Below are 12,201 nucleotides of genomic sequence, written 5' to 3'. Positions count from 1 at the left end.
GAAAGGGTTTTGGTTTTTCTCACAAATGCTGCATTCCGTTTTAGCTCAGTTTACCATCTGGAGAGGCCAAGTTGGTGATGTGGAGCGTGGGAGCCCCATCTAAAGAGCCAGAAGGTAAACCCCACTGTTGCTGTATAACACTGCAGGCCAAGAAGAATCAGGTTTCCAATAATTCAAGAGAAGCCATAAATACAAAGTTTTAGGTGAAATCTTTTGACTTTTTAAGTACTGGCCATTATTCTAAAAAGAAAAGTCTTTGCAGATCAATAAAAGATCTAGAGGACCCTGGCTTGGGTCATGCATATATAAGAAGAAAGTCTTATTTTTAAAAGGATACCTGGTACTAGGTGATAGGAGGTAGACACTATATATACGCACTTAGGAAATTTGGTTTACCTCCTGGTGACGCCATTCTCTAACCTTCAGTTTTCCCAGCTCTCTTGAGATATAACTGACACATAACATTGTGTAAGTTTAAGGTGTACAACGTAATGATTTGATATATGTATATAGTGTAAAATGATTACCACAATAAGGTTAGTTAACACATCCATCACCTCACATAGTTACACTTTTTGGTGCGTGGTGAGAACTTTTATGGTTTCCTCTCTTAGCAACTTTCATTTATACGATACAATATTGTTAACTATAGTCACCACGCTGTACATTACATCCCCAGAACTTATTCACCTTATAACTGGAACTTTGTACCTTTGGCCACTTTCAGCCGATTTTCCCACCTTCCATCACCCACCCCTGGCAACCACCAATCTGTTCTGTTTCTATGAGTTTGGTTTTTGTAGATTCTACATATCAGTGGGATCATAAAGTATTTACCTTTTTCTAATTTCTGTCACTTAGCATAATGCCCCCAAGAGTCATTCATATTGTCACAAATGGTAGGATTTCCTTCTTTTTATGGCTGAATAATATTCTATTATATCACTTTGAGATAGTGATTTCATTTCTGTTGAATATATACCCAGAGTGAAAATGCTGGATCATATGGTAGTTCTATTTTTAACTTTTTGAGGAACCTCCATACTGTTTGCCACAGTGGCTGCATCAATCTAATCTTTTAAATGGTTCTGACAGAAGGAAGCTAGGTTAGGTGTTGTCTCAGTCCCCTTACCCCCATCTCTGTCTTACAACTAAAAATCTTGTATTCTCGTATTAAAATTTGGGGCAGTTTGCATTATATTTGCAGATGTGGAAAACAGATTAGAACATGCAAGACTTTCCGATGTACCTTACAGAAAAGACCATCTTTCGTCCATAAGTGGGTCAGCTCTCAGAGAACAGGAGTGGTACAACCATTGGGATTCTAGCCATGGGGAGGAATTTGGCAAGGGATATATAAGCAGAGGCTGAAATCTGGGGACGGGAACTTTGGTGCAGGATGAATTTGTTTAAAAAAGAGAGTATTTGAAGATGATGGAGTTAAAAAGCACTGCACTCGCGTCCTTCCGTGAACACATTAAAATTGCAACTTAATTATACAACCATCAACCAGGAGAACCATCTGAAGTCGAGCCAAACAGAAGTCCTATAACTAAAACTTAAAGAAGCCACATCAGGACTGGTAGGAGGGGCGGAGACGCGAAACAGGCCCCAAACCTCCCTGTGGCGGTTCAGAATCGTCCACAGAGGTACCGCCCCCCCAGAGGAGTGAGGGACTACAGCCCCCAATACAGATGCCAGGAAGAGGAGCCCCCCACACATCTGACTGTGAAAAACAGTGGGGATTCCAGCCATCTGGGTTTGACAGAAGCCTGTGGGAAACCCAGCCGTCCTCTTAAACGGCCCAGACACAGACTCACTCACAAGCACTTACCTTGGGCTCCAGCAGAGAGATGGTGACCCGGGAGGTTTCAGAGACAGATGGGGATGGCACACTGAGGTGTGTGGCTTCAAGGGCAGGACTGGAAGACAGTTGGCATTCTCCCTGAGTGAGGTCCTCCTCCCATGCAGCAGGAAGGCAGACACCATCTTTCCTGTGTTGAGCCCACCGCCACATGGCCAAATCTGAATTTTATTGGCCTGGTGAGCACTGCTGCTCCACCCTGCTGACTCAACTAGGACTCAGACCCACTCAACTTGCACACAGCTGGAAGCACTTTATCCACAAGCAGCCAGCCCCACCCGCATTGCACTCTTTCTAGGAAAGGTACCAGAGTCTGGCAAGCCCCCAGCAGGCAGCAACTGGCCTCAATGTTCTCTGAGACGTTTGCTGAGTAGCTCCAGGCTCAGCACTGGCACCAAACCAGAATTTACATTAACCTAGTGACCACAACTCTTCTTACTTTAGGGACTCCCTAAGACCCTTCCTCACCCAACTTACATACCTCACGAGGCTTTATCAGTGGCTGAAACTTAAGGAAGCAGGCAGGTGGCAGCAGGCCTCAGAGTGTCCTAGCATTTTGTGGAGCTACCCCAGGCTTGGTACTGGAGGCGGCTATACTCAGTTCGCAGCATGGCCTCTCCCATGCACCTCGAGATTTAGCAGATAGTTTATAGCTCCTACCAGGTAGCTCCCAAACAGTCACAGGCAGTGGCTGACCTAGGCCTGCACCACAGCCCCTTGCAAGAGGCCCCAGAACCAACATACTTGGAGGTTGTCTTCAGACCACAGCACAGTACCACCCAATTAGCCCCACAAGTGACACACACAAAGCATTGTCTCAACAGGCACCAGAGCCCACTGGGACAAATCCCACTCAGTGGGATAAGCCCTCCCACACACACAGCAGCCTGTGAACTGTGGACATGGCCAAACTCCACAGCCAGTCAGCCTAGGGGTCAATCCCACTCACTGATGTGCCAAAAGCAATCAAGGCTCCACTATAGCAGGAGGACACACACAACCCATACAAGGGACACACCTGGAGCACCTAGCACAGGTGGCCAGGGAGATTGTGCCACTGGGACCCACAGGACACCTGCTACCTAAGGCCACCCAGCCAAGACTGGGAGACATAGCAGATCGACCTCATACATAGAAACAAACACAGAGAGGCAGCCAAAATGAAGAAACAAAGAAATGTATCCCAAATGAAAGAGCAGAAGAAAAATCCAGAAAAAGAACTTAATGAAATGGAGGCAAGCAACCTACCAGAGACAGAGTTCAAAATAATGGTTATAAGGATGCGCAAGGAACTTAGTGAGAACTTCAACAAAGAGATAGCAAGCATAAAAAAGGACATAGAAACCATAAAAAAAAAAGTCACAAGTGAAGAATACAATAACTGAAATGAAGAATGCACTAGAAAGAATAACCAGCAGACTAGATGAAGGAGAGGATTGAATCAGCAATTTAGAAAAGAAGGTAGCCAAAAACACTCTATCAGAACAGCAAAAAGAAAAAGAAAAAAAAATAAGGATAGTTTAAGAGATGTCTGGGACAACATCAAGCATAACACCATTCCCATCGTAGGGGTACCAGAAGGAAAAGACAGGAAGCAAGAGATTGAGAATAGATTAAATGCTCCAATCAAAAAATAGGGTGTCTGAATAAATAAGAAAACAAGACCCTTATACATGCTGTCTACAAAAGACTCACTTCAGATCAAAAGACACACACAGACTGAAAGTAAAGGGATGGGGAAAAGATACTCCATGAAAATGGAAATGAAAAAAAAAAAAAGCCATGGTAGCAATACTTACTTATACCAGACAAAATAGACTTTAAAATAAAGGCTATAACAAGAGACAAAGAAGGATCTAGTAATCCCAATTCTGGGTATTTATCTGAAGAAACCCAAAATACTACTTTGAAGGGATGTGTGCATCCCTATGTTCATTGCAGCATTGTTTACAATAGTCAAGATATGGAGCTAGCCTGGGTGTCCATCAATAGAAGAATGGATAAAGAGGAGGTGGTACATATACGCAATGGAATATTGTTGTGCCATGGAAGAAAATGGGCTTTTGCCATCTGCAGCAGCATGAATAGACCTGGAGAGCAGTGTGCTGAAGGGAGTATGTCAGATAGAGAAAGACAGACGCAATGAGATTTCACTTACATGTGGAATCTAAGAACAAAATTAATAAACAAAACAGAAACAATCTCATAGATGCAGAAAACATTTTGATAGTTGCCAGATGGGAGGGAGATTGGGGGTGTGGGTGAAAAAAACAGGGAAGGGATTAAGAAGTACACATTGGTTGTTGCAGAGTAGTTCAGGGTATAACATAAGGAATATTGCCAATAATATTGTTATAACTATGTATGGTGTCAGATGGGCGCTAGATTTATTGGAGGATAGAGGGGAGGTGGGGTGAAAAAGATAAAGGGCGTAAGAAGTACAAATTGGTAGTTACAAAATAGTCATGGGGATGTAAAGTAAAGCTTAGGGAATATAATCAATGATATGGTAATAACTATGTATAGTGCCAGGTGGGTACTAGACTAGTCGGGGGAATCATTTCTTAAATTATATAAATGTCTAACCACTATGCTGTACACCTGAAATCAATATAAAATAATATTGAATATCAACTGTAGTCGAAAAAAATTTTTTAAAAGGGATAAGGTAAAGGGGAAAAACAAGTCCAAATTTCCAGGTACAAAACAAGTAAGTCATGGGGATGTAATGTACAGCATAGGGAACACAGTCAATAATGTTGGGATAGAGAGATATGGTGTCAGATGGTAGCTGGACTTATGATGATCACTTCTTTCGGTATATAAATGTTGAATAACTATGGTGTACCCCAAAACTAATATAATATTGTATGTGAGCTATATTTTTAATAAAGATCTTTTAAAAAAAGAAATGAAAACAGGAAAATAATAAAGCTTTAGCATTAAAGCAATGAGGTATTAGCACAGGATAAGCAAATATACTGATGGGAAAAAAAAAACAAATAGTCCCACACACATATGGAACCTTGATCTGTGAGACAAGTGGCAGTGTAGAACAGTGGAAGAAGGATCCCAAAATCGTTGCACACCCAAAGAATTAATTACAGGTGGATTAAACACTTTATTGTGAAAAACACAACTTGGAGGGCAGGGCGAGATGAATAAGTACAGCACAAAGGAAAATACTCTGTGTGATGTTACAATGATGGCTACTTGATATTTGTATTTGGCTAAACCCACAGAATGTACAACACCAATGTAAACATCAATGTAAACTGTGGACTTTGGGTGACGATGACGTGTCAATGCAGGTTCATCGGTTGTAACAAATGTACCCTTCTGTGGGAGACAATGACAGTGGGGCGACTTCGGATGTGTGGGGACAGGGTGTATGTGGGAGATCGCTCTGTCTTCCTCTCAATTTTGCTGAAACCTTAAAACTGCTCTAAAAAAAATTGTCTTTAAATTAAAAAAGAAAATACATCTTGGGAACTTTCTGGGGTCTGGAAAATTTTTTTTTTAAATAAGAGACAATGTATGTAAATAACAAAGAAAAATATTTACATAGAAAAAGAAAAGAGAGTACTCAAGGGGCCATGGGAAGTGATTTTAAATATCTGAGGAGCTGCCAAATAGGAAGTGGGGTAAATTTATTCTGCGTGTCTCCAGGAGTTCGATTAGCATCAGTGGAAAAGAAAAAAACACCAGAGACAGCTTTTGGTTGAGTATTAGAAGCATTCTGAAAGCTGCCAAATAGGGACAAGGCTGCTTCGAGTGGTCTTGCGTTTGCTAGAAGTACACTTGGTAAAGATGTTGCAGAAGGGATTTGAATATTAGAAGTTGGCAGTGGGATGAATGAGGACACCCTCGGCTTCATTCAAGTCCATCCAGATTCCAAGTCTGAGTGCCCATCAAAATCACCAGGAAGTTAATTCGCATGGATTAAGCTGAGAGATCTTGATTCACCGGGTCAACTGGGAGCCTGGGAATCTCTAGTTTTAGTGAGCAATCCCTGGAGGTGTCTTTGGAAGCCCCTGTCTGCAGGCACTCTGTAATTTCTTTGCTCACTACATTCTCACCCACCCCTATGTAGCGTGTGAATTCTCATATGAAGAAATTGAGGCTCTGAGAGGTCATGTAGAATAGCAGGTGAGTAACACAGCAGAACTACTATAAATGTTTTACTCCAAAGCCTCTTAACCACTACATATACAGAGAACCATAACGTTGTTTCTTGCCTACAAAGAAGATCTGCTCTTCAGATCATGAGTTCTGGGGAGATACAAAAGAGGTGCCCCAGGATGAGAATTGTACCTGCTCCAGGTCTTGGAGTACCTCTACTGCAGAGTTTTAAACAGAAAAGTCATGATTGACTGTCTCATGCCTCACCCTTGAGCTCTGAGGTGGCTTCTGGAAGTATAGGAGCGTAATTAATTCAAAGGACAAGGATAAGGGGGCGGGGGGAAGGTAAGAGAAAACCTGAAAAAGATATTTTTTCCAAGTGGAATAATATTTATCTGATCAACGCCTGGAGCTGCCTATCCATGTTTAATGAAACTCTGATCTCAGAGCCACACAGAGTTTTCTGTAAGGAACTCGTTGTGCGGAATGTGGTGAATATGTAAAGCAAACCCAGTAATACAAATACAATCAAAGTGACCTGTTTCAGAGCAGGGACAGTGCCCTTGGTGTTGTAGATTTCAATTTCCGATGCCTCCCCCGATGCAGAAAGGCAGCAGCGCCAGCCCTTTGTGATAATCAGGCAGCTCTAGTCACCTCTTTAGCTTATTTTTCCCTGCAGGATAGGACAATGGAAATAAGAAAGTCAATTTTCTTTTCATCTCAAGCAGATTGAATTTTGCTAAACTAAAATGGGCTCTGGATAAGTAAAGGTCAGCCCAGCCTTGGATCTGTTGCCACTTTAACAAAACAATCCACACCACCATTGTTGCTTCCAGCTTTTTTACCAGATACTTGGAGATGCAATCAGCAAGGCCCAGTGAAGCATGCTGGACAGCTGAGGCCAGAGCCAGTTATTGCTTACATTAACACATGTATAGTTTTTCAAATAAAAGCATGGGAAATATATTTCATCTTTTAAATATCACACTATTAAGGCTAGGAAAATTGCTTTCTGTAAATAAGAGTGGGACCGCTGTGTTATCCAGTTCTGCTTACTCAGCTATTTTGTGCCCTTCAGTTAGGAGTATCAACAAAGCGGGTGGCTGGATAGCTCAGTTGGTTTGAGCATGGTGCTAACAACACCAAGATCGCGGGTTCGATCCCCGTATGGGCCACTCTGAGCTGTGCCCTCCTTAAAAAATAAAAAAAGTATCAACAAAGCAAGTCAGATGGCCTGAGACATGCTGTGTTCCTGCTCTCTTTGCCAAAGTCTTGGGCTATGTTGATATTCTCTTAATGGTGCAAAATATGTGTGGCACCAACAAATATAATCTGGAGAGGGAAGGAGGCGTCAGAGAGACCAGTAAGGAGACTGCAATAAAGGAATAGAACAATAGAACTGCAAAGAGGGGAGTGAGAATGTAGCTTGTTTCAAAGGCAGGTTTTGTGCTAACACTATGACAGCATCAGGAATAAGTAAACACAAAAAAGGAGGTAATGGGAGCTTACTGAACAAGCACTCAACAAACATTTGCTAAACTGAATAGAATTCCACAGCTCATCAAATAAAGAAGTTAAAGCTAATTCTAAGTTTGAAGTTTACATGACTATGGTGTTAATGGCAGGAAACACAAGGAAAGCTCAGGGTTAGGAGTATTTGGAGACCAAATGTTCATTTTAACAGGTTGGCTTCACCGATAGTTGCTCCTATGGCTGCAAATCAAAGGAGAAAAAGGGTTATACATAAGGTCCTCAAATACCACTGTTTAGTTTTTATGTGAATGAGATTCCCCAGGAACTTAACTCTTGTTTATATCAGTTAGCCTATGGTAAAATTGGTTGCATTATATGTCATTTTGCTGAAAGTTGCTAAATCTACGGATGATTTTCAGTGAGGACTTACTGTATATAAAAATATGTATTAATTATAAACCGTGAGATACCATTATAACATCAACCAGCTACCTTTGAGGAGATGGCTGTATGGCGTATAAATATGGTCTCCATATTTAAGGACATTAGGGGGGAATTTAAGTTTAATGTGCTAAGCTCTTTTCAAAGCGTGAACTAAAAACCACAGCATGTAATCTGGTAGGTTGTACGGTTGAAATAAAACTTAATAGTTATGTAAACAGTGGATAATTGTTATTATCAATTCTTTACCCAGCCTATGAACTGTTTTCAACGAGAATAAAATGATGTTTTAGAATGGTGCATCATTCAGAGTTCATTTGGGAAAATGTAACCACATTCTGTTTTACCAGAATGAATTTAACAGAAGGAGTTGGTAAGATTATTACAAGGTCTTCAAGTAAAGGAAAGCTAGGCTTCACAGACAGAAAGGAAGGAAGGAAGGAAGGGGTGTAAGGTAAAGTAACAGAAAGAAAGCAAAAGTGAGAAAAAATAGATTTTGAGAGCTAAATTTCAAACTGATAGCACAAAAATCTGGGTTTCATGCCAGCTCTTATTGATAAATAATTACACCAAGAATTGCCAAGTAACCCTGAACAATCAGGAATGAGGCCCATTAAAATTGTCTGGGTATAAAAGCAAAGCATTTTGTAAATGATCCTTGGTTGGCTGAAAACTTCTGATGGAACATTTGATGGCTGTGTTTTTAGAAGGTAGTGCCCCTAGAAAATTCCCTGATTGATGATCAAGTTTAGGGATTTTGAAAAGAAGTAAAAGAGGCAGGAAAACAACCTTCTCCACAAGAGAACCTAGGCTTCAAGATTGCAGAGACGTCCTCCAGGTTAAGTGACATATTCTTAATCCTGGAGATAGAGATTTTTCTAGAAAGAGCAATGTGTCCAAACCAGTGATGGCTGTTCTGAAATCCTAAATGGGAAGATGAAACATGTGAAATGGGTCGCACTTACAATGTTTGTCACTCTTGGAAAGTTGGAAATTTTAGTAGATTCAAAACAAGGTAAAGCCTTCACATTTTTATCTTACATTTACCCTAAATGCCAGTATCTCAGTAGCAAGATTTTTTCATTAAAAAAAATTATCAGTTAGCATTTTGTTGTTCATGCAGGAGTCCTTGCGTTTGAAACCACATTCAGAGGCTACAATCAAGTCAGCTGTTGGTGTGACTTTGGCTGCATCACAGTTGTTTAGATCCAGGGTCCTGATGAGTGCTTGTGTTACCAGATGTCTTCATGTGATTGATCTGCTCTAACAAAATACCATAAACTGTGCAGCTTATACACGACGGAAATTTCTTTCTCACAGTTCTGGAGGCTGGGAAGTCCAAGAGCAGGGCATCAGTAGATTCTGTGTCTGGTGAGAACTCCCTCCCTGGTTCAGAGATTTCACTTTTCTCTGAGTCCTCACATAGCACGAGGAGCAAGGGAGCTCTCTGGGAATCTTTTCCATACGGCCACGACTCCCAATCGTAAGAGCTCTGCCCTCAGGACCACATCACCTCCCAAAGGCCCCACCTTGTAATACCATCGCCGTGGGGTTAGGATTGCATCACATGGATTAACACAAACATTCAGACCATAGCACGAGATCTCATGCTGCTAAGTGCTCTGCTGCTAAAATATACCTTTCCACTACTTATCTGGAAATTGATAACCTCCATCCACCCAACCAAGAAATAACAACGCCCTGGCAATCTTCCCATTTGTGAATACACATCCTTGTTCCCCATAAAACTGGACACTGACATTCTGTAACCTCTCATGCGAAGCTCACGTGCACTGAAAGCCAGCAGTGCCAAGACACTGGCTCTGTGGATTCAAGGACGAACGAGGCACAATACCTGCCCTCAGGATGTTCAGTCTTCTGAGTGGAAACCGAAGACTGTATAACGAAGTAAGGGCTAAAAGAAAGGTAACCCCAGGTTACGGAGGGAGCACAGTGGAGGACTGAGGGTGGGGTGGGATGGAGGGAGGCAAGTCAGAATATTCTTGACGACATGTGGTCTGAGTCTTGAAACATTCATAGGGGCTTGTGAAGTAGACAATGGAGGACTGATCAGATTAATACCAAGGACCGACATGTGTGAGCACTTACTGTGTGCCAGGCACCTGCTAAGGGGTTTGTGAGCACTACCACATTTAATACCTCAACACTGATGTGTGGTAGATATTATCATTATTATCCCCATTTTATGGATAAGGAAATGGAAACTCAGAGAAGTGGTAGACAAAACACTTAAACCTGGGCTATCTGGGTCCAACACACCTGCACCTAACTCCCTTGGTCCTGTCCTCCCTAGAATAATTGAGAGGAGGGCATGCTAGACAAAAAGAACACACTATACACAAGAGAGAGAGATGGGGAAGAAGAGCAAAGCAACAGAATGAGAAGAAGGACCATGAGCAACATATTATGGAGCCTGGATAGTATCTGAAAAGCAATGGAGGGTCACTGAGTTGTCTTAGTCTGTGGACTGGCAAGATCAGGTCTACACTTGAGATTACCCTGGTGTAACTTGGATATGTGGACTGGGAGCAGATGAGGAGAGAATCAGGGAGATTCTCCCCATCAAGAGGCTGTTGTGATAATCCGGATGAGAAATGAAGAGGGCCTGAGCACAGGCAGCAGCAATGACAGATGGAAATAGCACACAGATCAGAAGCTACGTTGGAGTTGGATTTCATTGGACTTGGTTCTACTGGGTTCATAGGGTGGGTGATAAAAAGACTCTAAGACAATTCCAAAGCTTCTGGATAGGGCAACTGGATGAATGGTTGTGCCACTCCTTGAGATGTGGAATGCAGGAAGAACAGCAGAGATGAGGGCTTCCAGGCCATCTAAGTGTAGACACCCAGCAGGAATATGTGGGTCTGGGATTCAGATAAGGGATAGGGCTAGTGCTACCATGTTGGCCAGAACGAGCCCTTTAAATTTAGCCTTCTTCTTTAAAATGGGATAATGAAGAGGGGATTTAACCACCAGTTGGACAGACAGACTTTAGATGTAACAAATTTCTTGTACATGTTCTAAAAGCTCAGTGGTGTGTTTGGTTAATACATCTGAATATAATTTTGGCTATAATAATACATGTTCAGATAAGATGGAGAACATGAACTATAACCATGTCTTCAATATTAAAGGGATGCTGAAAGTTTGTCATGAGAATTCAGACAAAAATTCAAGAACATAAGTGATGAAAAGTTCTCAGTATTTCAAATATATGTGCAATTATATGCACATGTAGTTCACATGTCTTATTATGTATATACACATATTCATACATTTATGAGGCTTGGTCCATATAGAGAAAGAAGGTTGTTCCTGTTTTCCCACATACAAGATTATCATTAGGAAGCTGTTTGCTGGAATTTGGACCTCTTGTCCTTAGAGAGAATGATAACTCTGCAGAACATTCCAGGAGGTAGCTGCAGCTTAAAGGCACATTTCCCCCTCGGCAGCTTCACTATTAGCACAGCCAGAACAAGAGTCCTTTACTCTCTACTCTTCCTGTTTGCTTTCTAATCCTTTCACAAAGTGATGGGATGACTTCTCATGAACATTTGTGGGGAACCTATTGTGTGTATGCAGAACAAACATATGCAGAATGACTCCCCACGAAAACAGATATAAAAGTAATCTGTTCTGTCTCCTTGGCTGCCAACCCCCTCCACATGCCTAGCAGAGTGGGGGGAAAGAATCTGATTTAAAAATAGTGTATTAGATATTGGAACCCCTAGAGGTCTCTTTGCTCAAGAGCCCAAGAGAGCAGGACCATGAATTGCAGGCACTGGGCAGTTTCGAGGGCCTTTGCTTCACCTGTTTGGACACATCAAGGTGGACACTGGAAAAGGAGGGGAAGGAGCATTGCCCTGGGGCGATTTTGCAGCCAAGATTTTCAAGATCATATAATTCTATCAGCCCATCAACTCGTTGTTCCTTGTGTTCTCCATACTGTGAGGGTAAATGCAGACGTCCAGAACCCTCCCTAACCTTAAAGATCCTACCATCAGTACTTGTCAGGCAAGACAGAGAGTTCCACTGTCCAGCAGAACATTCCATGATGACAGAAACATTCTGCCCATACAGCAGCCACCAGCTACATGAAGAACTGAATTATTAATTTACTTAATTTTAATTTAAATAGCCACATGTGGCTGGTAGCTACAGTATTGGGCAGCGCAGGCACAGAGCATTTGAGCTGGGATGAGGCTTAAGTCACTGCCGTCCTGCAAGTCTCACACTCGTATGCGGCTCTCAGCAGCCCATGGCCAGATCAGGTCATTGTT

At 41.9% G+C, this 12,201-nt stretch overlaps 1 non-coding gene across 1 annotated transcript; it reads left to right on the top strand.

Moving 5' to 3' along the window:
• The first annotated feature begins 7,087 nt into the window (after window positions 1-7,087).
• TRNAV-AAC (transfer RNA valine (anticodon AAC)) lies at window positions 7,088-7,161 on the top strand. The gene has a single exon. It is a non-coding gene; the product is annotated as a tRNA-Val (tRNA).
• The last annotated feature ends 5,040 nt before the right edge of the window (window positions 7,162-12,201 follow it).

The sequence above is a fragment of the Rhinolophus ferrumequinum genome, chromosome 16 (assembly GCF_004115265.2).
Source record: "Rhinolophus ferrumequinum isolate MPI-CBG mRhiFer1 chromosome 16, mRhiFer1_v1.p, whole genome shotgun sequence".
Taxonomy (NCBI): domain Eukaryota; kingdom Metazoa; phylum Chordata; class Mammalia; order Chiroptera; family Rhinolophidae; genus Rhinolophus; species Rhinolophus ferrumequinum.
The sequence above is the reverse complement of the archived record's forward strand: the minus strand, read 5'-3'. Positions and strand labels throughout refer to the sequence as shown.